The sequence below is a fragment of the Osmia bicornis genome, chromosome 16, assembly GCF_907164935.1.
Source record: "Osmia bicornis bicornis chromosome 16, iOsmBic2.1, whole genome shotgun sequence".
NCBI classification, from domain to species: Eukaryota; Metazoa; Arthropoda; class Insecta; order Hymenoptera; family Megachilidae; genus Osmia; species Osmia bicornis.
In genome coordinates this window covers 5025107-5052302 of record NC_060231.1, presented here as the reverse complement: position 1 = coordinate 5052302, position 27196 = coordinate 5025107, and the positions used below count along the sequence as shown (strand labels likewise).

At 42.1% G+C, this 27196-nt stretch overlaps 1 protein-coding gene across 3 annotated transcripts in view; it reads left to right on the top strand.

The window, feature by feature from the left end:
- LOC114871505 overlaps window positions 1-27196 on the top strand; it is a 191234-nt gene that overhangs the window by 9140 nt on the left and 154898 nt on the right. The window lies entirely within an intron of this gene.

The window sequence follows — 27196 nt, the reverse complement described above, 5'->3', positions numbered from 1 at the left end:
TTAGATCGAATTCACGCGGGGATCGCGACACGTATAAATCCCATATCTCGTCCGGGACATGGAGATCCGGGGTTCGGGAACGAGTTAAAAGTATTCCATCGTGCTCGCATTCCACAATTTGCTTCGACGAATGTGACGATATTTTTTCACCCATGGATATTCCATAAGTCTATTACTGACAGAAGGCTCAGCCTGGTCCTGACAAATATTTTTTTGTACAAATTTTCTTGAACTCAGAAGTTAGGTTAGGAATCAGGTATATAACTGGTTAAATTATTTCGTCAGTCCGGACGAGGATCTTTGGTATTGAAAGAAAAGCGATAAAAAGTATTGTATTGATTTTTCATTTATCTTGGGTAGCTTAACAAATTTAAGAACCAAGCATTGAATATCGTCCAGGGAGAAATATCTCCGCCAAAGCTGGAACGTGGAATTCCATGCGAGTTCTGCCAATATTTCTTCACAGCTCACAAGTGTCAGCAGTATTGCGGAACACATTTCGCAGTATTCCTAGAGTTATGCCTGTATCTGCCAGTGGCGGGCGTTACCGTAAATTTTTCAGATCCGTAACCATTGTTTGATACACTTGGAAAAAGTTTGGGAGAAAAACAACGCAGTCAACTTGATATTTATTTTTTCAGAAGTATTTCTAGGGCACCTGGCAGAGAGAACTGATTTTAAAAAGATATAAAACTTATAATTTTAATTTTTAACATTAACAATAGTAGAAAAAGAATGCGGTATTACGAGAAGAATGAATTACTCGTTGGTACACCTAATACAGAGGTAACCATTCCTAATGGCGTAATAAAATTGACCAAAGGGAAAAGCTGCGATGGGCTCAAAGTTCAAGCGGATTGCAACGGGCAAAGGGTTAATGACAGGCCACCGCACGGCCAATTATTTAACCAATTATTTAGCCGAGTGTCCGACCAGTAAAGCAGTTTTATCAGCAAACAAGCCGACGATACAACTACCGTGTCTCGGTCATGCACTCTTCTCGACGGCATATCGATTCCCCACATCGTTACGCGGACTGGCGTACGTGGCCACGCGTGTATAGGTTATGTTCGACCAGGCCACCAGGTTATCTATACGGGCCCTTTTAACGCGGCAGCATTGTCTTTAGTGAATTGCATTCCGTAGATACTGTCAGCTGTTGGTGTTGGTGTCGTTACTCGTGCCCGATGATTATCGTTGCTATATCGAGAGCATTATGCGGCACACGTGCGGTTGCGCTGCTGCCAGCATTGCTAGACCCGCTTGAAATGGTCCTATGACCGATGAACCTTGATGGACTGTGAAGAAATCCGATATGGAGTTTCATTATCTGATATGCTCCCCAGGATTTCTATTCTCCTTAACTGAAATCCCCCATCTTCTATTATTTTTAAAGTGCCAAAAGACAGTTTTTATTTTTAATTTATTTTATCGTTTGAATGGTCGCACTGGAAATTTTTATTCGACCCCAAATATCACCAATTTACGTCCTCAAACGACCAGCAAACACTCTGACCTAACCACCTAAGCTCCCTCTGTCCTTAAAAAGAGAGGAGAAACCATCCCACCCAACAGAATAAAAAGAACTCGCCGGTGCTCTCCAAGCTCCCAGTAGCCCTGAGCAAAGGAACGACTGTGAACGCGTCTCGCTCAAACATGCATAGAATTTTCCCGACCGTCAGCCGGATGATTCAATGCATCCGTGAACATCCTCCAGCGGCTAAAAGATATGTGTCAGCGAGGAAACACGTGCAATGATATAGATGGACTACTCGTCGTGCATTTATCATCGTAAATCGTTCCTCGAGATAGATTATTACCTCTCTAATTGAAAAGGCTTTTGTCTCTGTAATTGGCATTTTTCTTCGATGTTGGGTAATGATGTTAATACCCTACAATTATCATTGTGCAGATAATTTATTGGTCTTTAGAAACTTAGGGAGATGATATTTACCAGTGGCTTACATTCGGATTCGAATAACTGGCTTTGAAGTTAGGTTATATTGAGACAGTAGGGGAAGGTTGGGTAGAATTATTCTACTCTATTAATGGCTATACTATCAATGATTTATCCGGTAATTTATAATTTTATTTTTCTTACTATTATTACTTAATATAACCTAAGCCTAAATTTAGGACATAATCTCCATATGCTCACATAAATGAACGTCCGCTAATCCACTTTGACTCGCAGAGTGATCACGATCATTAACTACGATTTGGGTGACCCAGTGAGCAGTTGTGTGTATCTGAGACTGGAGATATGAGCCAAGAGTAGTATTTGTTGTAATATTCAGCGGAGAGGAGTTTGTAATGATATTAGAGTCTGGTAATCCGTTGGTTCGTTATCCTCGCCCACTGGTGGCTCCCTCTAGACCGCATCTTTCTCCGTGCTTTTGTATTTCCTCGCGTTCGAGTATCCAGGATTTGGACGATGTTCTTTCGATTGGCAAATAAATTGAAATAGATATAAAAAGTGAAATTAAAATATTATTACAAGCGATTTTATTTTATGATTTCATAACGGTGGGGGTTGCAATCGCCCTCGTAGCCTCCCTTCGTATCCACCCCTGTCACCATCGATTCTTTGTCGAGAATTCTTTCGTTTCGTTCGCGTGCATTCGGAAGTTCGTTTGGTTCGCAAGTTGTACGAGGTTTTTGCATAAACGACAGCTCGCCTGGAAACGTTTCAATATCGCCCAGAGTTGTAGAACTAATATTCTCCTATATTTGTGTGTATATGTGTGAACATAGAGAACCAATGAGAGGAGTTCACATATTTACTGTGACACAATTTTGGTAAATAGAAGCGATGGAATATGTAAGCGGAAGATAGGACAAGTTTCCTTAGGATCGATCCCGATCCTTGTTTAAATGGCGCGGAAACGTTTCGCTAACTGGCGAACTTCGTCCTTCTTCGATTTTCCCAAGACTTTAGAGGGTGGTTAATTGATGTTGGAGACTTTTAGGAGTCCGGTAGTGGTCGTTTTAGCGTTTCAACAGTTTTCTCCTGAGAATACAGGCTGTCTCAGAATAGGTATCTAAAATGGTAAATCGTCATCTTCAATTATTTTAATTAATTGTTATTTGGTCGAAAGGGATCGAAATCATACCTATTCTAGTTCTATGTGCAAGGTAATCATAATCTTCCTGTTTGAAATTGAATTGTAATAGTTTTCCTTTAACGCGAAGTCAATTTATCTTTTATCTTTACTAACGTTCCATGGTTCGCTTTGATCCACGTGACACGTTTCTATTGGCTTTATGGTGCACGGTACGCTTACAAATCCTGTAACAACCTTTTAGAGTTATCTTGCACACGTATCCCTTTATGGAATACTCCTATATCTCGTTCCAACAAAGACGGGGATATTAAATAAAGGTCAAAGAAAGCGATTAAATTCCTCTTTCGGAGACGCGAAAGCGTTCAGAAACGGGAAATAAATTTCGTGCACGTTGTACGTTTGTAATCGTTCAATTTCTCGGCTGCGCGAGACAAAAAGACGGAATAAAATTTCAAATGGAAAGTTTTAAGACGTAAATTTGCAATTTTCCTTCCTCGGATTTGTCAACACTCGAAGCAAACTGTTAATAATATTCAGAAATTGATTGAAAGGATGATTTTATATATTCAACAATTTACAATTGTTCGGTGCAGAATGTTTGGAATGGAGAAAATTAACGAAACTCGGGATTAAAATCTAGGGAAATTTAGGAAATCGTCTATTGGACGGTTGTGTACACTTAATTACCTTCTGTAAACATCCCCTAGCGTTTAACATTTACAACAGGAAATTACGCTGCGATTTATGGACTGATCCGATCAAGTTAATTGCCAGCTGTGTATATATACTCTTCCAAATGATAAAAAAAAAAATGAACATGAATTACATGCCACAATAGAGAAAGTTACTAGGCTTTATCCTTGGGAAAGAAGAATTTTTTATTCCAAACTTGGTACGCGCATTCCTAATGTCCCTTTTATGCTCGTGTTTCACTCGAAAAGGGATGGCCTCGCAATTCTTAACAAAAAATGTGCCTCGTAACTAAGGGGTGGCGACCGCTAAGCCGGGATTGAAGACGCGTTTGCATAAAAGCTACTATTTACTCCGTGAGATTTCAGAAGACGCGTGTCGAACGCTTTGGAAACCTAAGATGGCGCTTTTCTAGCGTCACCTGTGCGGAAAGACCCATTAACATATGTGTAATAAGAATTTCAATAAGTACTAAAATTATTATCCTATTTTTGATTTCAGGTAAGTCACTGTTGTCGCAAAGTCCGTTTCAATAGCAGTGATTATTGGTGAGTCACAGTAAGATTTATAATTATAAGTGGTATAGTTGGAATTTCAATGACAATGGACGACCAAAGTGTAGGGTGTATTGTACAGCGTGCGAGATCTCCAGATGGCCATTGAAAAGGGTAAATAAAGGGTAATTCAGATTAGATTTCTGTCGATGTTAATTTCGAGAGGGGTTCTAAAACAGGTTTCGATTCAATTTTGAATTTTAACTAATTGCGAATTGATAACCCCCGGCAAGGATTAAAATGATAAAAAAACAGGACTGTACAGAGGTACAATTGTAGAGTGGATAAAACCGGTTGTACAATTGTTTAACTAATTTCCGGGGATATTCCGTGTATTGATTCTGGAAGCAGCACGCGGCCCATTTAATCGACGTGTTCTAACGTCGAATGGGGTGGTTTCATTGCTCGTAACGAGATTCGAATCGTTTGTATATCGTTGCAAACCACGAGGTTACGTTTCAGCAATATCCACCGTGCAGCGTGCTAATGTATTTTTAATACGTTTCCCCGGCGATTAATCAGCGTGTGCCGGTCGGCCGTGTGTTTTTAATGTTCGACGGGAAACGGTGGCCACCCTTTCACGGCTGCTGAAAATTTAAATAGCCGTGAGCGGACCCGTGACGGCAGATAAGGAAAATTGCCGCGAAAGGGGTATGGAACGTTCAAATAATTTTATGTATTTCCATTTTTCATAAAACAATCAACAAAATGAAAATATAATTTTATAAATGTAAAGCTCGTTACCATATCCCAACGAAAGGTTAACGTGTCCGGTTTAAATTGAAATTAAAATTTCATTAGGATAATCGATGCAACGAACATAACCTCTATTTTCCCGGAAAATGGTTACTGGTATAAAATGTCGTTCGCCCATTTTGAATCAGCCCGTACCGTTCATTAGAACGATCGTCGCGGGCAAGACGCCCGCTCGCCCCCTCGCGGCTAAACAACAATTTTTCCGCGCAGCATTTTTCTTTTTTTTTTTTCGCGGTTACACAAAAGGAGGCGTCCGCCGGCCATTTAACCGCTTGTAACGGCTGGCTTTAATCTACGGCGACTGGGTGCGACTCATTAGATGCGATTAGTCTGCAGCCAGACACACGCTCCTTTCCCGTCCGCACGTGCATACATGCTTACGTAGATACACGTAGACGCGCGAATAACCAGCGCCAAACTGCGACGCTGTCCCCATCAGGATTCAACCGGCGTGTCCTGCTTCACGAGCGTGTATTTCCCAGTCCCTATGTGTAAATCTATATCTATATCGTCGCCGAATGGCGGCACTGTATGCGTGGTTGTTCGTGCGATCTGTCGTAGTCAGCAGGTTCCAGCGACAATGAGGATGCGCTTTTAATAAATCGCCACCTTCCACGAACGATTTCTAACCGTGGCAATCCTGCGTGTCGAGACGCAATTTAATGCTGGCTGATTAATGAGCTGCGTCGAGGGGGTTGTGGGGGAGGATCCGAAGGGAGTATAAGTGTTGATGAAGCTCTTGCCAGGTGGTAGGGCAAATAATTGCACCTCTTGAAGCTTTTCTCGTTATCGAGGATTTGGAGAGGATTAGAATATCACTAGATATTCTGTTTGGGGAGTTTTCAAATATTTATTTCAAATATTTGTTTTAATTTGAATTCCAACTTTAAATTTCATTTACCGTGTTCTTTGAAAATAAACGTGTCAGCAATTTTAGTTTTACATTGGTATCAGCAGTTTTGTTCATACAAAAACACGAAGCAAAATCACGTTTTGAGATATTGGGGGCTTAAAAATTAATAATCGTCCGTTCCCCGTAAACATTGCACGATAAAATGAAAAATTTTTTCATTCCGCGGGGAGAACCGGCGTTCCGTAATGTAAATTTACAATGTTAACAAGATAAACATTATCGTTCACCTTAACTGCCAGGATAAGTAATTAAACTTTGTTAAATTAAAAAAGTTGATAAGGAAATTGCGAGTGTGCATTTTAAACTCGCCGATCCAACTTTATTTCGAAATAATAAGCTGTGTGCTGTAGCGAAGATTGCGGAATAACAGAAAATTCAGAAAAATTTTGAAATATCCGTAAAGATGACAGAACCTGAATTAATGTCGAGGGATGAAACCCAGTACCTGGACAATCGTACTCGCATTCGTCACGATGACAGAAGTCATGACATTAAATGTGGCGATTTACTCTGAAAATGTACTGTAACATCCAATACCAGTTATTCGATCCAGTTGTATTATGGGGTAGCCGGTGTTCACGGGAATTTGCATTTCATTAACAGGGCGGCATGATGTCCCGTTTAACGGGGCATGGAACAGGAAAACAGGCCGCGTGCAATTAAAAGTTGAGGCAGCCTGGCTATTTGCATATGGTGTAAAAAGTCGTTACACGACGAAGCTCGCGTGACGCACGAACGGTCATGGAAAGTCTCCCAAGTTTTAATGTCATTGGTCCATGGAAATACTTACTTTTAACTAGTTTATACCGTGGATATACAGGCGCCTCGATCACCGGCACGAGTTCATAGGCAGCCGGTTACTGACTTGGGTAGAAATGAAAATTTTCAATTACTTATAGCGCAGAGCTGAAAAGATGATCAGCTAAAGAAATTTTATTGGGCCTCTCTCCATGGTCCGCCCTCGGGGGATTAAAGAAATCTTTAATACATCTGTACCTATATCTTCAATTCCCAAATGTAATAAAGATTCGATGAAAGCGAAACGCTTGGTACCGCATTTTCGCTTTCATCATTACTGTAAATTATAAACTTCCAGCAAGAGCGACCTAAAAGATTGATAAACAGCTCTTCAGCCGGAAGGACTCAATCGATGATAGTAATGCGAGAACATGGAAGTCACGAATCAACTCTGGCTAGAACACCATTTAACCAGTATCGTGAAGTTCGTGGCTAGAAGTGATTAATCTTCCTGCACGCGGTGCATTCCGGTTACGGGGGTCGTTCGTGTTCACCGGCGCACTGGAATCCCCGTGAAAAAAACCGTGTTGGAAAAAAAGAACGGAAGCGGGAGGGCGCGTTAAGCCGAGCATTGCTCGGATGTTGCTTCGAATTCGTGTTTTTCACGCTTCCACGGGAACGCGACAGTCATAAAGAAGAGGTAACACGTGTTCTCTGCTGTGATTTTAAGCTGTTCGTTATGAATGACAAGGATGCTCCCTTGGTCGGTTAGGTTAGGTCGTGTTAGGTTAGGTCGTTTGGGCGTTGAGAATGGGATCTAAAGTTGTTTAGGCTGAGTAGATTGATTGAAATGTTTGGGTGCTGGGTGGATATTCTATTGTATCCTATTGAACAGAGTATTTAGGATTTAGTATGCTGTGGAGAGAAAAGATAAGTTGTTAAAAAAAATATATAAATAGGGTTCCTAGTGAAATGTTATTTAATTAAGAATATAATGTACTTGCATGATACATGTAAATTTGTATATTCTTATTAAGAATATAACATAGCAGTGTTAAGTGTTACGTAGAAGTTATAGGATGATATCTAGACTGGTTCAGTTGCTGTTGCATTTTACTTTCAGATTAAGCCTTCTAATTAAGCCTTCCTTATATGAAGTGAAAGCATAAATAACAAATGCAAAATAGAAGATAAAAGAACATGCAAGCTATGAATGTACTTACATAGATTCAAATGTGATGACTGACAGAGGTGCAAACACAATCTACCTTTTGATACCAAGGTGTTTAGAAATTAGGACTTAGATTTTTTTACAGAAAAGGAAAATTATCAGAGATTGTTTAATATAATTTAAATCACAAAGAGTCTTGGAGGTAGCATTAGTACCCATATTTCTATCAGAACCATCTTGACTATTTTTATCTGTGCTACATGTTCTTTTATAAAAACATGCTACATACATCAGAACACATATATTACAAGTTCTTGTGACCTGAAGCCTTCAACACAGACCATAAATTCTCCCATTTCGTCGGGTTTCTTGCTACCTTTTCTCCTCTCTTTCTTTCCCCATGTTGCCCGCCTTTGTTTCTCCGCCTCTTCGCCAGCTTGTCACCAGAAAGGTTCATTATCCCGTAACAGATGACGAGTAAACGTTCGCTTAATGAAATCTTCGCAGTGATTTTACGAGGGAAGTTTCGTGAACCAGAATAGTCTGGGCGAAAAGAGGGGTCAGGATGAAGGGAAGAGGAGATGCTGGCTGGCTACGAATACCAGCTTGAGGTTAAGTGTGTATGTACGACATTCCCCGGCGACAGTTTTCGAGATTCCGGAAGCAGGCGATCGGAGGCTGCTGAGAGTGTTTGGAAATTAAGCGGAAATACGGTTGGAACACTGGTGTCGAAAGTATGCACATTGATTACCCTCTTGGCAGACATTTAGGGAGCTCCTTTTTAATCATTTACAAGTTGCGTCGATGCGTTTAACTTGAACTTTCACAGAATTTTCGAATTTTATATTTCTATCGAAAATACGCAAATAACAGCCCAGATGTTCGGTATCCTTAAAATTGTAAGCGTTATTCCGAGTGGGAACCTCTGGCAGAGAAATATTGAAATAATTTATGTCGGTCAATTTTTCTGGCTACGACCCTATCTTGAATCTTTCATGCGGTCGTTTCGGCCGAAAATGCAATCGCTGCACCGGCTGAATTTTAAATAATCAAGTTCAGATTACACCCGCAAAAGGGAGTCTAGGTTCTTTAATAAACCGAAGAATCTCTCGCCTCGTTGGCTGCAGCTGCATTCGAATAAAGGAACGATATATCCTTTCCATGATATTCTCCCCCTTTTGCTGACTTTACATAATTTTGATAGTTCAAAGTTTGATAGAGAATTTATTGACCATCAGGATTTAGAAAAGTGAGGTTAGGTTTCGACGTTCGTTAGTTATTTCACCACATTCTTAAATTTGTCCTCTTAGCCGCAGAAAGCACTCCATCATAGCTCGGAAACAAAAGTGTACGTCTCTTGAACATTTCCGTGTCACCGAGGGTAACGAGGGTAAACGCGATTTCGCAGGGCTTAGGGATGAAAGCTTCTCTCGAAAAAACAGGCTACTCGATACTGCAGGTCGTCTCGAAACTTTCTTCTTATCGCACGATTAAGCCCTTCCCTCTTCCTTCTAACCGGGTCTACGAGGTCACCTTTGTGACCCACAGGGCAATCTTTTATTAAATCTCGCCTCTGAACACCCCTTTCCGGCCGTGATTCTTTTCCATCCCCCTTTCAACCCAATCAGACACAGTTCCGATCGCTCGGAGCCCGGTTTCCGAGCAACTGATGGCAAACGTCTGCCTGGTTTCCGCGTTGTATCTACGGAATGGTTCGAACTGCTAATGCGACGTGGAAACTGAAAATTCTGCGTAGTAAAAGGAGTCGAAAATTTCGGTCAAAATTGGGCGGCATCCCAAAAGTTAGTCGAGCACGTGTTATTCGGGTACCCGTAATCAGTACTCGATTCTACCCAATCTCTACCTGATCATTATCACGCAATTACCTATCTTTACCTGATCAGTCCTCGCCCCAACCGTACCCGAGGTAAGGATGCTCGAATTTTTGGGAAATGAACAGCAAACTGAAAAATGTTAAGACAAACTTGTACAGAATTATAATTACAATTATATTAAATTCATGGTGTCGATTACTGGTAGTGATTTAATCCAATGCATAGGTGAACGAGATCGTTTAAAACCTGATCAGAAGTTCGTCGGATAAATCGTCGAATAATCCTGAAGTGTTTTGAATAGCCGTCGATTCTCGGGACGAAGAAGTTTCTCAGACAATGGGGGTCGGTCGATCTTAATTTTCCGTCCGCTTTAACGGGGTGTTAAACAGCACGGAACTCAGCGTGTCGGGCTTTAATTAAAGTAACTCGCTACTTACGCAGTGGAGGGAAAATATTCGGGCGATGTAATCTCCGCTGACTTTGAATCAAGTTGAATTGCCGTGATTTTTGCAATTCTTCCTTGATTTCAGCTGATATATTACGAAACCAATAAAACATGGTTATATGAACAAATACTTGAGCTAATATGAACTTGCATGATGAATGCTAGACGGCGATAAAGGTGTTTAGTTAACGAGTTGAATTGTAAGTTCTTGATTCGGACTATGTTTCACTAGTGATATTCTGGCAAGCTTGTATCATAAATCGAGCCCTGGAGAAATCCTAACAGGGTTAATTAGACTGGAGTTTCTACAGCTGGATTCGTGGAACGCTTGCGGAGCTAATCGCTTAACGCTAAAGGACAAGGATACTAAGGGAATCGATAGCTTGAACCGTCAGATCCTTGAGATTACTGGAAATCAGATGACCTCTGCGTTTGTCCCTATGGATTTGTGTGACACGATAATCCTGGAAGGGTGATTCTGCACATTACACTTCCAGAGTATATTACAAACTTAATTAACACACCCTATCCTTAGTGAAGTAACTTTTATAAAATTAAAGACAATGTCCTGACTAAGCGGCTTGAGTGTACCCATTTAAGTTGATCCTGGATCAATTGGGACCCAGCTGTGTGAAAGGTCCATTCAGTAGACAAAGGGACTTGGACAGTTACAGCTGCCTTCTAACAAGCCATACCCTAAAGTGAGGGACATTGGGGTCACCCTAGACCCAGCCTCAATGGCCTACTGCCTTAGACACAGAAGCAGTTGTCCCATGTCACAGCCTGCAACAGTAGACCCCAGGTCCTTAACATCATTCCCCAACAGTTGTACCGGATGCCTGAAGACCGCCGTGGCCCGTCTTCGCTCGACCCTTATCTCACGAAAGAAAGACCCAATCGACGCTTAATTGATTCGCATTAACGCCACGGCGCAGGGGTATCAAGGGTGCTCGCGGAGGTAATTACTCGCTGCTAACGAGCAGCGTTACCGGGCGCGATCGATCGCGCGTCAAACAAGTCGAACTCCAGCGGCATAAGCGGAAGTTAAGTTGGACGAATGGAGTGAGAGGCGGCAGGAGTGTGCAACTAGTCCGGAAGTAAATGAACCGAGTCTTCCGCGCGGCGTTGTCCTTTCATCCCTACGATTTCAGACGGCATCGAACTGCACGAGGAAATCTGATCCTCCCGAAAGGGTGAGATATAAATTGTCACGCTAGTCTGAGGACGGAGGTATTAGACAAGTTGTTTGATGATCCAGCAAATTCGGACAGCGATATCCCCCTTGTAATTTGATCTCCCGTTGCCCGGATCCTCGATCGTTTTCATCGTTGTTTCTTACCTGGACCCGGTGGGACCGTTTCGATTCCTTCGGAGAGAATTAGGGTAATTTAGTCCAATTCTCTGGTGAAATTGATTCCTTTCCTATTGAATGACCTGGAACAATACTGTCCATGGGAGCATTCGTTCTTTTTATACACAGGACTACTCAAAAGTATTAGCCTTACCCTTCTAGTATTTTAATAGAACCTTTGTTGCTGGTTGAAAATTAACAATTAAGTATTTTTAATTGGAGGAAGACATAACCTGCCTGTTAAACTTTAATCGCAATTTTTTGTATACATTGATGAATGCTTATTTATAAATCAAGTGAATGGATATTTTTGGGGCTTTAAATTTTGATAGTGATCCAATTGCAAGTCCAGATTGTTTAAAGATCGATAGGGTCTTCCTTTCAGGCTGTGTTTTAAATTATTCAGTTCCAATTTTGCAAACGTTGAAGCCTGGCCTGAATAATTTAGACCCGATAGAGATCTGCTATTTGAAAGTTAATTTTCATATACCTTAGTTTACCAAATTTAGAAGGAGAATAGATATAACCACACCTAACCTTATACCCTGAGTAAATTAAAATAAAATTGAATTTGAAGGATCATCATACAGATATAATATCAGGTGTTTTAAAAGTTTCAAAGCTTATCAGTAAAATTACTTCTAAAATTATATCTCAAATATGATTTTAAACAAATATAATTATAAACCTATTTTAAAAATATCGAAAAGACGAAATTAAAATTTTGAACTCTTTCATGTTCAGTGAGTTTCTTAATCTTATATTTCATATATCAAATCCTTTGAAAGTGCTACGCATTTCATTTATTACCTCGAATCCTTTGAAACTTGTAAAGCAATAAATTTTCCAAGTTAGCATTAGGAAAATCAGATCAGTTTTTCAAAGCTTATTTTCTAAAAGTTATATTTTTCAATGGTAAAATGTTGTCAAAAGTGAAATTCAATTATTTTAACCTCTCTTGCAGTGAATATACATATATATTCGTTTCGTAATTTAGCAGTAAGGGTTGAATGACGGTTTTATTAAAAATTGCCCGATTCTGACTTCAATATCATCGTCAGAAACGATTAATTCTTCGCGACAGGCTCGTGACGATGGGTCCGGACGAATTTATGCGATAAGAGAAATACTGCAATGACCGGTGATACGTTATCGAGCTTTTAATTCCGGCTCTTTAGCCCGTTGATATATCGCCTTTTAAATCCGAGTTTAGACACGAAGTTTCACATGATATATAAAAGCTTTGTGTACACATACCGGCTGTTCGTATTCGCGAAGCTTTCTCCAAAGGCAGAAACAATTTTTTGAGATTTAGTGAAATAATGGTCGCTGGGTATGACCATCTGCTTCGCCTTGAGTTACGCGCGTACGTATAAAACTGCTGGAAAAGTTGTGGCACAGAATCGTATACTCCAATCTTTTGAAATTTTTTCAAAATCAATTTACAATCTTTTTACCAATTTGCTAGCCTCAAGTTATAAGTCGACAGAGATTGAAAGTACGTCTCTGCCATTGAAATAAATAAAATTTATATTTTCCAAAAATCTAACATTTTTGTATTGATCCCTCAGAAATGAATATTTGAGCCTTTAAATAGGCCTGTGCCTAGGAGCCATATCTGAAGTACAAAGGGTTACTTTGTTAAGGGCTGTAGGTCCAAGTAGACAATGTCCCTAACTAAACCATTCTTCAGGTGATCAAAAGGGTCTAATTAGTGTTCACCACCAGAGGCTATAGCCACGGTAGTGTTACTGTTCAGTATGGTCAAATAATGTTTCATTAAAATTCCTCTTCGAGCTGCTTGACAAGCTACCTTCTAACCAGGGATCAATCTGACGCGTTAATAAAAGAGCAATAGACTGGTCGTGGATTCGAGGACTAAGAGGAGGGTATGGGGGCTTTCAATTTTCTCCATTTAGGCCCTAATGAAGGACCGGTCCGCTGACTTGGTCGAAGGGTGACGAGGAAGAAAGCTGTCGGCAACGGGTAACCAGTTTCTGAACCCCTCGACCTCCTGAGGTCTTAGGCTTGACGGGGTAGCAGCCAGTTTCGAACGGACTACTTCACGCGACAGAACTTATCTAATATACCTGGATCCTCCCTCGCGTCACCGCCGAACCCTCCTAGAAGGATTCCTGCTCCCTTTATGCCACGCAGCCGCACTTTGGCAAAGTTCGTTCGCGCTAAGAAGCCAGGGCCACAAAGAGGAGAGCCGGCTCGAATATAAAATAACTCTGTCTGTCCCTAGTGAATATTATACGGGAATTCGGGGAGAATCCCAAGTAGATCGATGCTCTTAATTTTTTAACACGACCCCGGCTACACGGAGGGGTGGATTCCGTCGGTGACGTGACTCGTTTGGTGGTTAGAGATACTGTGTAAGGGGAGCCTCGGATGATAACGATTGTAGATAGGTCCTCGTGTTTCTTTATGAACAGGGGTTCATTTTAAATTGCCTTCTTTCTGTTTTATAGTCGTAATCCTTGCTTGGAATACCGTAATGATTGTTTGCGTATGTACAAGGTGTCCTAAAATGGGCGCTGCCCTCGTGGTCCGGGAATTACGTTTCGATTGAGCGTTGGCAAAGTGGAGAGAGGGAAGAAAGGACTATCCCAGGCTGCCCTTTATCGTGGGTCATCTCTTCATTAGGACCTGTACGAGGAAAATTGAAAGCGCCATATCGAAGGCTGCACTCTACAGATCATAAACAGCGTGAACGTCGATTGCTCTTCCTTGTTCCAGGCTGAAAGTCCTTGGAGCTATGATCGAACTCGACTGTAGAAGGGTTGAAATTGAGGATACCAATTCGTGGATAAGATGACTATAATTTATGACGATTGTAGGGTCCAATTGACGAGGATACGTTCTGGACGGTCTAAATTGTAAAGGCAAGGGACACTTTCAGAAATTCTCATCCAGAACCCAAGAAGCCTGTCTATAGTGTCCTCGGAGGCAACACTTGCAGATGTCTCCAGTGACTAGCAGCGTGTAATTAGGTAATTAACGATAGGCCAGGTAGGCGTATCAAGGACCATCTAAGAATCGTCCTCGTTCGACTGCGCGTTCCTGCCAAGGTAAAAGCTCGAAAAACCGAGGTGAAAGGCAGTCTCTGAAGGCGCAAAGTGCAACCACTTGCGTTCTCGAGCGCGCCTTGTTAATTCTCCATAGGCTGTAGTTATGGCGGGCCAGTCGGCCCGGCTGAGCACCGCTTTCGAGCACGCTGGTTAACGTGCTCGTCGAGCCACAGCACTCGGAAGAAGTTTCTGCCTGCCCTCCTTGGCCGAGCAACGTCTGCTTTTTATTATCCCGCTGTTAGAGACACGCGGAGAGTTTTTAGACAAACTTCTTACGCCTTGCTTTCCAGGGATAGGTTACACTTTCCTGGAGACCCCATGAACCTTATTTTTTTGTGTCTTGGGGATATTCTGCCCTGTTCCCATGTTCTGCATGGGAACGTATGGTGATTCTTTTTCTGGGTGGTTGAAATATTTAATCCGACTCTTCCTCTAACAGTTACCCTCAACTAAAAGAAGCCTAACTTGTGCCCAAGTGTACATGTCTTGAAAATACTGTGTCCTCAAAGCTATGTACGAAGGTATCTTAGTTTTGGGTCAAAATAACCCTTTATTCGTATGCCCTGTCAGCCCCAGAACATTCGTCTACCATGGGTTGAAACGGAAACGATGATTCTGATGGATTTTAATTAGCTTTCTCCTTTCCAAGGTTAGATGCCTTCCCCATTGACTGTCTTTGTAAAAGCTAAACAGTGGTTGCGGTCGTAGCTCTTTGATCGTGGATTAGCGGTTGTTGCTGCGAGCAAATTGTCATATTCATTAAGGATCCGCGTTTGAAGAAGCTAAACGGCGGTTTCACTGAATTTTAGAGGAGACTCCTCTTTGATCATATATTAGAGGTTATGTTTGGATACGTGCTGCCATATTGATTCAGGGATTCGGTTAATTCGAGCTACTGCGTTCCTTGATTCTGGGAAAGCTTCTTTCATCCTGCATCATTCATTACTTCTGTTAGGAAGTTGCTCTTTAGTAACTCATTGCCAACCATTGCGAGAGATTTCCCTATTTCATAATGTATCATTGAATAACTAAACGTGGAGATTTCTCATTTTCCACTTGATACAATGTTGATTTAACACTTTACACCAGTGAAAAGAAGAATATTTATAAACTTAAATCAATCAAAATTTAACCCTCTCGATGTTTAACCTATAGTTTCCAAAGGATTAAAACAAGTAGCAAGCAATAGTAATACGAAGTCAAAATCATCCAAAATTCTGAAGAAATTCTCGAGAGGACTCAATTCCCATCGGCAACCTAACCTCAAAGAGAAGCTTGGTAATTCTGAACTCTTCTATCGGAACAGCAATGATTCTAGCAAAATTACCTCTCTCTCATCAGAAATATCTCACGTGGAGGAAGACCATCAAACATCGCGAACACTCGGTTGAAATTTCTGCTGCGCCAGCATCAGTACCGGACCGGTGAAAAATCTCTCCGTTTCGTTGGAAAAAAGGAGGAGCAGAGGAAAATAACGTTTGCCAGAGCTGAATGTTCCACCCATCGTCGTCGTCGTCGTCGTCGAAACGAGCGATTGAATCGCGACTCGCGGGTTCACAAAGGCGAGACTTCAGGAAATTTCCGCGCCCGGGACGGTTCGTCAGACAAAAGAGTCTCGAAAGTTTGTTTCCCTGTTTAGAATATTTCGAGCCTGCCCGGTGAAAAGAGGGCAAAGAGCAGCGGTCTGGTTGTGTGCCATCAAGACGAGAATTAAATGTAGCCAACGTTTCATGACCATCCTGGTTTTTCATACCTTCCCCCTCGGTTCTTTGTCTCTGACTTTCGTATTAAAAGCTACATGGGTTACATTGGGTAAAGTAAGTGATAGAATATATTAGCGCCACTGGGTAAAGTATACTAGTGCTGATACATTAAAGAGGTACGAGAAGAATTAATGTTAAAATGGCTCTACTATGGTTTGTACTATTTCACTTTAATAATTACTGTTTTTATCTAACCTTATTGCTTAATGGATTTTTCTCGCCAATTTTAGTACACTCTACCAACATAACCTCAATGTTAGAAAACTCGAGTACGATTTTAAGATCGAAGACAATTGATACGTTAATTGATGACTCGAGTACAATTTTATCATTGTCGGATAGTTCAGACAGAAATATCTGGAGAATCTTGTTAGAGATACATAGATTGCGCGATCTTTTTTGTCTCTTCTTTTAGACGAGGAACAATTTCGTGGCGTTCGCTCTTTCGTCGGAATTTACGGTGTGTTTCGGACCGGGTCTCGTCTGTCTGGTTGAAATTTATGTCGCCTACGGTGACTATTGCCTTCGGGCAACGAGAGGATTCTTTTTTGCAAGCTCGGGGAAAGGTACTGGGTTAAATACGTGAAACGAAAGTCCGAGATGAATATTCATATTGAATTTTCCTTGTACCGCTTTCTCCCTCGTTCTTGTTGTGTTTTTTGTAACGAATATCGGAGCGAGGGTACTTTTGATCCAGGCTTGATTGTTAAATTTTCTTGTCGATGAAAAGTGAAGATAGGTGGTCCGTTTCTTTGACCGAATAGACTGTGCTCTGAGTAATTCTAGGTTAGGTCGATGATTTTTATGGAGAAACATAGATTTGAAATGATAGACGTTTCAAAACGAGCTGAAATATTGTCGATAGAACGAAAAGGTATTGATAAAAGTATCAATTTTCGATTTTATATTTATACGAACCTGAGTCAAAAGGATAACATCTATAGTGTTTACTGTTGCTTTCATCAGAGTAAAATGACTTCGACGTTTGTTACGTTCTTTATTGTTCTATTATTTCAGGTAAAACTATATCTAGCGCGTACCGATGAAATTTCAGGCAGAAGTTAGCATTAATATGGAATTCCCTGTTGCCTACAATTCGTTCACGTTAATTGGCCTGCGAAACAACGGCACCGCGTCAGAAATAGCATTCGGCTAATCTAAATTCTAATTTCTCCATAATTAGCATGTAGTTTCCAGAAGCTTTCATAACGTCTCCCCCTATCACGTGTTATTGCATTAGTCACGCGTCTCGTGAACGTCATATTACCTGGTTCCGCGTAGTAAGATTATCTGATATCTCATCACATAACGTTAAAAGGAACACGTTTCCAGGAATCGAACAATTTCGAATTACGAATTTACCAGAAAGTTAGTCATATAAAAGGATATACGTTTGTGAATCAATACAGAACAATGACTATCATTAGACTCGACAAGTGAGGTTTGAAGGAAGTTTCTTATTGTGCCCAATGAATTGTAGTCATTACAATAGTTAACAAGAATGGTACCTAACCTCTTGTAATCACTCTAGACTCATCACGATGCCTCTCGTCGTTTCTCAGAGACACTAGCTTCGAATCGCGAATTTGCGCCGGAAAGGAGAGTTTTAACCCCCCCTCCCAGAAAGAACAAACAGGCAGACTGTCCGCAGGCTAAATTAATTAAACCCGATACCTTCATGGCTCGTTTCAATTGACTGACGTCCGACTAATTTTCGATGAATTCCTGGCTCGCGTGCGTTTCCGAACTGACGTTAATAACGCGTGCCTTTCGAACATTCTCTTCCAACGCATAATGATAATCGTTCCACGCGACAGAAAACATGTCGTGGGAGTGAGAAGAAGAGAGGCGAGCAATTTGAGCGATGAAACGATGCCGAATAAAATTCCGGATAAAAGTGCCGTTTCACCAGGGGTTCAATTTCAACTGCACGACATAATTTAATCGTTAATTTTATCGACCAAAAGGTGGAAAAATGTAGCCAGTTGGTGAACCAGGATGTCCTGATGAAAATGAAAGGGATATGTAGAGGACGATGGGACATTTGGTTCACTGGAACCTTCGTGGTCCATTTTGAGTCCGTTTGCTGATCGTAGACATAGTCCCTGTCCACTTTCAGTCCATCCCTGCTTCTATGTTAAGCTTGGATAACAAGCACCATGGGATGCACAGGTTCTATTAGTCGAAAGGAGTCCACTACTGGACTTCTGCCTCCTACCCTCCCCAAATCTTAAAGGTCTCCTTGCCTAAAGTGGATATGGTCCATCTATACATAGGACCTATGGTTCCATCCGATTGCTGCCATCACGTTTTTACTATTCCATCGCCCCAAGCCCTCCATCCGACCATTCCATCTGCATGAATCGCTGTGGAGATGCGGGCCCGCAAACAAGGCCGACATATGGACTGCCTACACGTGCAACTTTGTACTCATCCCAGTGCTGCTACCCTAGCGCCACCTGTCTCCTTCCATCTCCTCCCTTTACGCGATGCTGCAGTCTCCTGTCCGCACCCCATCCCCCCGCATTTTCGTCAGGATAGTATACACGCGACATTAGACAGGAATGCGTGTGTTCGCAAATCGTTTGCTTAATTAAAGTTGGCGAAGGTTTGCTCCGCCAGCCGGAAACTACCGATAGAGGTTATCGTCGACCTCAGCACCTAGGATGAAATGATGAACGCGTCGGTATTAACATTCTGGCTTGTGGAGCATTATTTCTATCGGTTGTAAACAGTGTAATAGTGTCCCTTGCTAATTAGGCAGGTGGTCCATCCGAAAAGTCGTGGATACGTTTTCATTAAGGCATTACGGAGGTCCAGATTCTCCGTGTACCCGAAACCAAATGCCAGCAGAGAAACGGATGGACGTGGTTATACGACAGTAAATTTTAATTGTACGCCTCCATCCACGCCGCGATGGCGTGTTCAGTTGTCCCGATTCTGCTGTTGGCAGATCCACCATATTGCGGTGCATATGTACGCGCGTGCCGTTTAGTTGTCGGCCTGGATTCAAAATAGATTAGTTTGCAAACAGTTTCATTTCTGCTCTTGCCGTCATCCGTTTACAGCCAAATCATGGGAAGAAGTGTAGGAGCAAAATCTTGAGATAAGGAAATGCTGTTAGAAAGTCTTCGTGAACAAAAGGGTTCACTTTTTAATGTTTACTCAGCAAACAATGCACTTGATCCTCTCAGTCCAGCTGCTGCCAAAACATACAGAATTCCTTCACACCTAGCCCAGCTTCTGAGCTTATTAACCAATTATACTGTTTGAAGGATTAGATGTCTGCCAAGGAAAACAATGTAACTTAGGAAATAATTAACAATTTGTAGAAATTTAATTTCATTTTTTGCAGCATGGTGTATGGGTCAGACATGGAAGGGACAAAATTACAGTTGCTTGTTTTGGTTGTGTTTATGCACTTTATCAAGGTAATCGTTAGAGTCGGCAGGACCGCGGTGCATGGCCGACCAAGTGCGCACGCGATTTTTATGCTGGAAGATCTGCGATACGGTGCGGGAAAACAGATTTTAATGCGAGCGTGCGTCCAGCTGGTCCTCGAAGTTTGTTATTGAAAACAGTCGCGATTAGGTATTTCTGTAATGAGAGGTTATTTAGCATCCGTTATCGAGGGACATTGATGGATGTCCTTGTAATTAAGCTTCTTTATTTTTGTTGTTGATTTATCGTAATGCCCAGTCATTTGCCAGTGACTTCTAGGTCCTGGTATCAAAAGGACCATAATCGTTCTAGTGTGGCTGTACAGAAAATGGTGGAATAACAATACAGGTATTCCTCATCCGCGCGTCACTGTAACAGCTGTCTGCCGCAGCTGTCCGCCCGTTTACTGTCAAGGAACGCATCTGACGTTTCGAAAGGCCGGATTCAAATCGCGCCAAGAGGCTATAAAGCGAATCCTTCGACGCCCGGCGTTGGCTCGATGCGAGCTTTTCACTGTTCTCGTTGAAACTTTCCGCTCTCACGTATCGACGGTGCTGTCCAAGTTTTTGGAAGTTGGGGAACTCGAGCGGAAAGCTTGCCCGCTTGTTCGACCGGTCGCGAAAACGCTGTCGACGTTGACCCAGGTGCACCGCCAGGTAAGTCCCTCAGGGACTGGACTCACTGTCACCGGGCAGAACGGATCAATGCATTATTTCTGGAGAGTCGAAGAAACCGGAGGTGTGGAAAGTGGAGGATGTGTCCCTGGAGGATTTTTTTTAACTTTGTTTCATGATTTGTAAATTCTGGTAAGTTATTCTAGAAGGACGGGGTACCTGGATGTTTTATGGGGTGATGGGGGTATAATTCTATTGAACCAAATAATATATAGAGTAGAACATGCTAAGAATATAGACTAATTCTATTTACAACATCAACCATGGTTCAAGTCCCTCCCCACATACTTACAAACCAGCACAATGCAAATCAGTTGCAAGGATCCCTTTGGGAGAAGACGTTGTCCCGACGAACCCTTTATTCCCCGTCCGGAAAATCGTGGAAAGGACTTTTACTTAAAGGTAACCACCTATACACGCACACCAAGCACGCTCAGTCGTGCACATATATACACAGAGCAAGAAGCAAGAAGAATATTTCTGGCTGGCTCACGTACCAGCCTGTTATCTGGTCCCTCTGCAGAATATTACCGGTATCGTCGCAGAGAGTCGCCTTTTTCCTCTGCAGCCCTCGCTGCACGCTGCTCCAATTACCTTCACCCCATCTCACCGCCCCTTCCACTCTTGTTCGTTCTTCTTCTCCAGCCGAGCGGGCGAATTCTGTCCTGTCCGGACGAAATTCATCAAGGCTCGAGCGGTGGCTGGCTCGCCCTGCCCCGAGGCTTTGCATTCCTCCGCTCTCGCAGGAAACACGCACACGTAGCGTGCACAAAAGCCGCCTACGGGGGTGGCTGGACGAAGCGAGAAACACGTCGGAAGGGGAGGGATGGGCGCGCGGGGTCGAAAGTGGTGCGGTTTCGTGTCTGTCCTCGTGTTGAACGGCTTCCGTCGTACACGCCACGCACGAGATTCCGAGAGTACGGGTCAGCTGGCGTTTCACGTGACAGTGATGCGCAGCACCGTTTTTCCTCGTCCTCGTCCTTCCACCTTCACCCCCCCCCGACCCATACAGTTGAATTATGCCTGGGGGCATGTTTGCCGTATGCTTGAGGATTTCTCACCGGGATCCGTCGAGTTTCCTTCTTCTTTTTTCTGCAGTACCGTAGTTTCGTTGATGAGGATAGAGAGGCTTGAGTTTATCTCGAGTTTGAAACAATTCTGTCTTATCTTTTTGCAAAAATATAGAGCATTTGCTCTGAAGTTAAAAAAGATTGCTGCCTGGACCTCACTTGTTATGTAATGAACATTTGTAGCCTACCGAAGCTATGTATTATTTGCCGCCTGGTTGCTGGTAACCCCTCCCTCGGCGATCGTTGTATCAAAGCAAGGTTTATCGGAAGTGCAGGACCCGTGTCCGCGTACGTGTTGCACGTGCACGCAATCGAGGTGCTCGTGCATCACGCAGCTAGCTGGCGTTTTTTACCCCCGTGGCTTTTAAAAGGCCAGCCTGTCATAGGGGGGATGGAAAAAGAGCGGAAGAGGCCATTTAAGCTGAACGCGGCTCGGTACCCGACTGAATAACACAAAGGCAACGTTTCGTCCCCCCCGTTCCAACTTCGTCGACTGTGGTTACAGGTTTAATGGCGTAAATAGTCACCCTGCCTCTTTGCCCCTCGCCCTTTCGCCCCTCGCCAAAGAATTTTCTTCTTTCTTCGACAGAGGAAACTCGATTGCCGTGGGATCTTCGTTTCCCGAGGCCTATCCATCAATACTTTAACGTTTCATTGCACGCTTTGAGTCATAATTCTATGCCGGGTATGATTTCACGAACAGGATTTGAATTATGGCCCTTTATAAATTGTTCGGGGAAAGTTTGGAAACTTATGGGAGAGTTTCATATTGTTTGCAATTCTTTTTTCGTAGATGATCAGAGGGAGAATACGGTTGTTACGCTTTTTATTGTACTCGGAAAGACCTGGGGGAAGATGATTCGTGGTTAGGTTAGTTTTGGCGGGAAACGTGTTGCATACATGTGAACGTCCATTAAGGTTATGTTAAGAATTTTAATCATTTATGTTGCGATCTGACATTATAAACCAGAAACTCACTGTTCTCCCTAAAGAGAAAGCAATTTCTATCGAAGAACAACCAGGTGTACATCCATCACTCTGTATCGATAATATTGTGGCAGTCGCTTGTTATCAGGAGGCGTAATGTCGGGTTTCAATCGGCTGATTTGCGCTACCGGTACCACCGACTGTTATCGATTTCGACAGAAACATCGACTTCACACACTGACACTCTCGTTTCTGTTAATGGACAAGTCGCGCGTGTTTCGTCTGTGCTCATTATCGTTCTAAACGCGCCGCGCAATAACCAGGGCACTCGTTAGTGAGGTTAGGTCTCTTTAATTGACAGGCAGGAGTATCGGTGAAATGAAACCGAAATACAGCCTCCCCTTCATTTGCATAGCTTCAGAAATTGATGGGTTAGACACTGCGTGGAATACATTATTTTGTTTCTTATTTTTTCTTTTTTAAATAACTATGGCTGAACGATTTTAGGACTTGAAATTAATTTCCAAATAACTCCAGAAAAATGGCAGTCCTGATATCGTAATCATTCTTAGCATTAACCCGAAATTCTTGAACTGGCTGCAGGATCGTGTGCCATAATTCACAGGCGTTGTTTCGATGGAAGATAAGAGGGGTGGGAAGCACGCGTGCCAAATCAGCTCATTGAAACGCGACAGCCATCATGATTCGTTATTATCTGCGTTAGAGCAGAGAAGCCATTGTGATTTGCTTTATGGTGGTCGTGTATCCTGCAGGCTGAAACGGCCTAGCGAGTAGAAAGGGGAAGCAGGGAAATGAAAAAAACAGGAGACAAAACGGGGAATCCTCCTCGAAGACGAGCTGCTTTCAGTCGTGATACGCGTGCATGAGAGCTCTTTTGTGACGATGACAAGCAGACGATGGGTATTTATCTCTGTTTAAATTATTTAAAAGCACTATCTTCCCTCGCTTCACCGATTTGAAGAAACATCCGAGGGCTTGGATTAGAATATTTTATCAGTTTAAAACAAAGCATCTAAAGTATCTGAAATAATTAATAAAAATTTGCCATTCAAATTTCTTAAACTTCAATTAAAGTTGAAACATTTATCTACCTGGATGTTCATCTAGCGTAGTAAAGCTATTTAACACCTCAACCTTCTAAACGATTCTACCAGGAAGTTCGAAAGTCTAGTGAAACCACAAATTTCCCGAAAACTCTGCTAAAATTAAATACCCCAACAAGAAATCCTTTCCCTAGCAACAAAGTTCCGCAGGGAAAAAGAGGAGCAGCTAACAGCCGAAAAGATAAACGAAACGAGCTTAAAAACAGCAACAGGAACTAGAAAAAGACCGGGACAGGAACGAAAAGAATAGAAAAATGGAGCATCGAAAGGTAGGAGACTAAACACCAGGGAAGAACGAAAAAAAAAACCAACGGTGCAACAAAAATACCTGGCAAAAGGGAAGGCGGCGAAGAATAACGAAGAAAACGGTGCAAGGAATAAAAAATTGGCACGAGGTCTGGCAAAAACGTAGCAGCACAGCGTCGAAGAAGAAGAAGAAGAAGGAAAAACACGCGAAGAAAATAGCGGAAGGATGAAGGCGAGTAAAAGAGGGTAGGTTAGGTTAGGTAAGCACTTTCGCGCTCGCACAAGAGAGCAGCTGAGGCTGAAAAAGAAGTTGAACGACGAAAGAGAATGAAAGAAGATGTACAGAACTTCAGGCTGGACAAAGACAGTGAAAGAGTGCGACCATTACGGCACTCTTTCCGTTCTAGTGCTAATAATAATGCACTCTGTGCACTGATGGCCGGCTCGCAAAGACCGGTGTCAACGGATTTAATCCACCTTTCCACGTAGCTACGACGTCCTCAGCTAATTTTGCTTGACTAAAGGTTGAAAGGTATCGACAGAAAAACAAGTGGAAGTACGGAAAATTCGTTGAAGAGATTGAGACAGAGGCTGAGATTGAACGTGAAAAGTGACCTTACTTCTTTTCAGAATAATGATACGAGCTGTTAACACCTGTATTCTTGGATTCTCTTTGTCCTTAGCGAATGCATTTGGTTCATGATTCCTTTGTTCCCAGTAATCTTGCGATGTATTGTGAGATTGGGACTGATCTTTAAGAGGTTATGTTTGCATGAAAGACGAGTATCTAATCTAATATAAGACGCGCAAAAGTTACAAGAGCCTAATCTATGTTAGGAGGTTAGGTTAACATAACCTATTTAACAAGTATTTAACATAACCTCTACATTCTATTTGATATCTAGAGCTCTGTATAAGAACCAACGTCTAGCCAGATATTACCATCTACTCCTGATAACTGTAATATAGTGCACAATACACATCATAGTGTGCAGTCACAATCTAGAGGATTCCTAACAGTTGCAATAGCTATAGTAGCCTATTTTCTCAAGCCAATACTTACATCTTCGATTTCATATCCAATCTTCCCTCGCTTTTCATAATCCCCCTCTTTCTTCTTTTCTTCTCTTTTCATTCCCCATTCCAGGTTCCGTTACACACCCATTCACATCCTCCTCGACCATCTTTCAGCCCCCTACCATCGCAGCCCGTTTCACTGGTGGCCTCTGCGTCGCACGTTGGTCGTTACAGAGAGAAATTTTATAGAACGAGCCGCGCCCACTGCTCATTAAAGCAATTAGTACCTGTAGCTGCTACAGTGGCCTGGCTCTTCGTCTCTCTCGTCCATTTCTGCCATCGTGGCATGTGGCTATCCTTTCTTCTCTTTCTCACTGCTCGTTTCGTCGACGGTGACTCACCGTTTTACTTTTTATCCCTGCGAACTAAGGAATTAAACGGAATTTTTCCACGGACAGTTATCCTTTAAGGATAGTTGTTCTTTTTTGAAGGGCGGAGTGGTGGTTGTTATAACTGTGATTTGAAGATTTAAGAGGTTGTTTGATCATTTTTGATGGGACATTGTGTGTTTCGTATAGGTTAGGTTGTATGTTATTAATAAAGAATGTATGAATGGAAATGAGAAATAGTTATTGATCAGGATAGCAGGATTTTGTTCAAATTTAATTTAAACATTTTAAGCAATATTGTACATAACCTAAAATGTCCCCATACGTTATCCTCTTAAATATACATTATTTATACAGGTAAAAGTAGAAATTTATAGCAGGATTTCTAAAGGGATCCCTCATCCCTCACGAGTACCTTTAAATCCACCCCATTAAACTTCATTGAAATCCTTCTGGAATCATTCACAATGAAGGAACAGCTAAAAACGATTCTGATCTAATCTAAAAATAACATTTATAACGAGATTATAGACGAGAATAAGTAATTTATTAATTTTCAATTGCTACAGTGGCACAACAAAAAGTTCATGTCTGTTCTTTATATGGTAATAAAATGTGTACACATTTTATTTGGACGCTCTGTATTCAAACAACAAAGATGTAAGTATTTAAAGCGCTGGCATTCTTTTTGAATAAACCTGTATAAATAGGAAAACCGGTTTCGGGAACATCCCCGTAAATAGAGGGGTGTAGTACGAGTCACAGACCCGCAAAAATTATTAGAATTCCGCGGCGAGGAGGGTAGGATGGTGCAGTTATGCACTCGAGCGAAGTTACATATTTTCCAGCGCAGACGAGTTGACCCGCTTTCGTTTGGTCCTCTTTCGTTTCACCCTCCCTTTTCGCCATGTTTTCCATGGAATGCGCTTCAAACGTGTGTTCCAAAGCTCGCACGGGTTTTTCATCGCATCCTGTATTGATTACTCGTTTACTTCTGCGACTTTTTTCAGCTTGTCCGTTGGTCGAGTATGATTGAATTCGAACACACACAAAGAGGGTGCGATGGGGGGGTCCGTGAAATGTGGGGCACGAGGTGCATGGGGTGACATTGTGACAGTTTCAGACGTACACATCGCTATAACTATTGATTCCCATTACATTCGATTGATGCCATAACCTACAAAATCAATGCATCGTTGTTCCTATCAACCTAACCTATAAAGTGCATTAGACGAATGCATTCGAATGCAATCCTTCAGAACGAACAGTAAATCTGATAATGATATACAACTGCTAGCTACTATTTTATCAGAGGCTTCCAGGCTTTTATACGCTCTCCCTTTTTCTGGTCGCACTTCCAAAAAGTCAAACTCGCTTAACAGGTTAAACGATTAACTCCATCCTCCCTGATAGGATCGAGGAACTTTACGAAACATCAGAGCCACGCAAACAAAAAAGGGAGAATGAACGTGAACGGAGAAATTAAAAGCACGGAACTGCGATTATCGATCGTGAAACAGATTGTTTCCATAACGCGAGTTCCTTAAGAAGTTTCGAGCTAGAGGCTGTTCCCCGATTCTAAGCGGATATTTTCCGCGCGTATTCACCGGAATTCTACGGTGCAACATAATTGGTCTGTGAACATTGTTACACAGTAGAAAGGAAATAAATGTGGTATAAATACTTCTTTGCAATCGTCGTCAGTACTTTCCGCAGACGACAGTTAAGTTCTGTAATTGTACCAAGATGCCATTTTAAATAATGTTTTAATGGATTCAAATTGGAAGTGAAGATATCATTACTTATGAAACGATCAGTACACGACTGTGCTCCTTGAGCGGTTTGAGTTATTGAAATGAATGTGGTCCTCTGAGAGCATTGTCAGTCATCCCAGCCATGTTGACAGTGCCCCGAAGGTAAAAGGTCCTTCGACCACGCAACATCGTCTCGTCG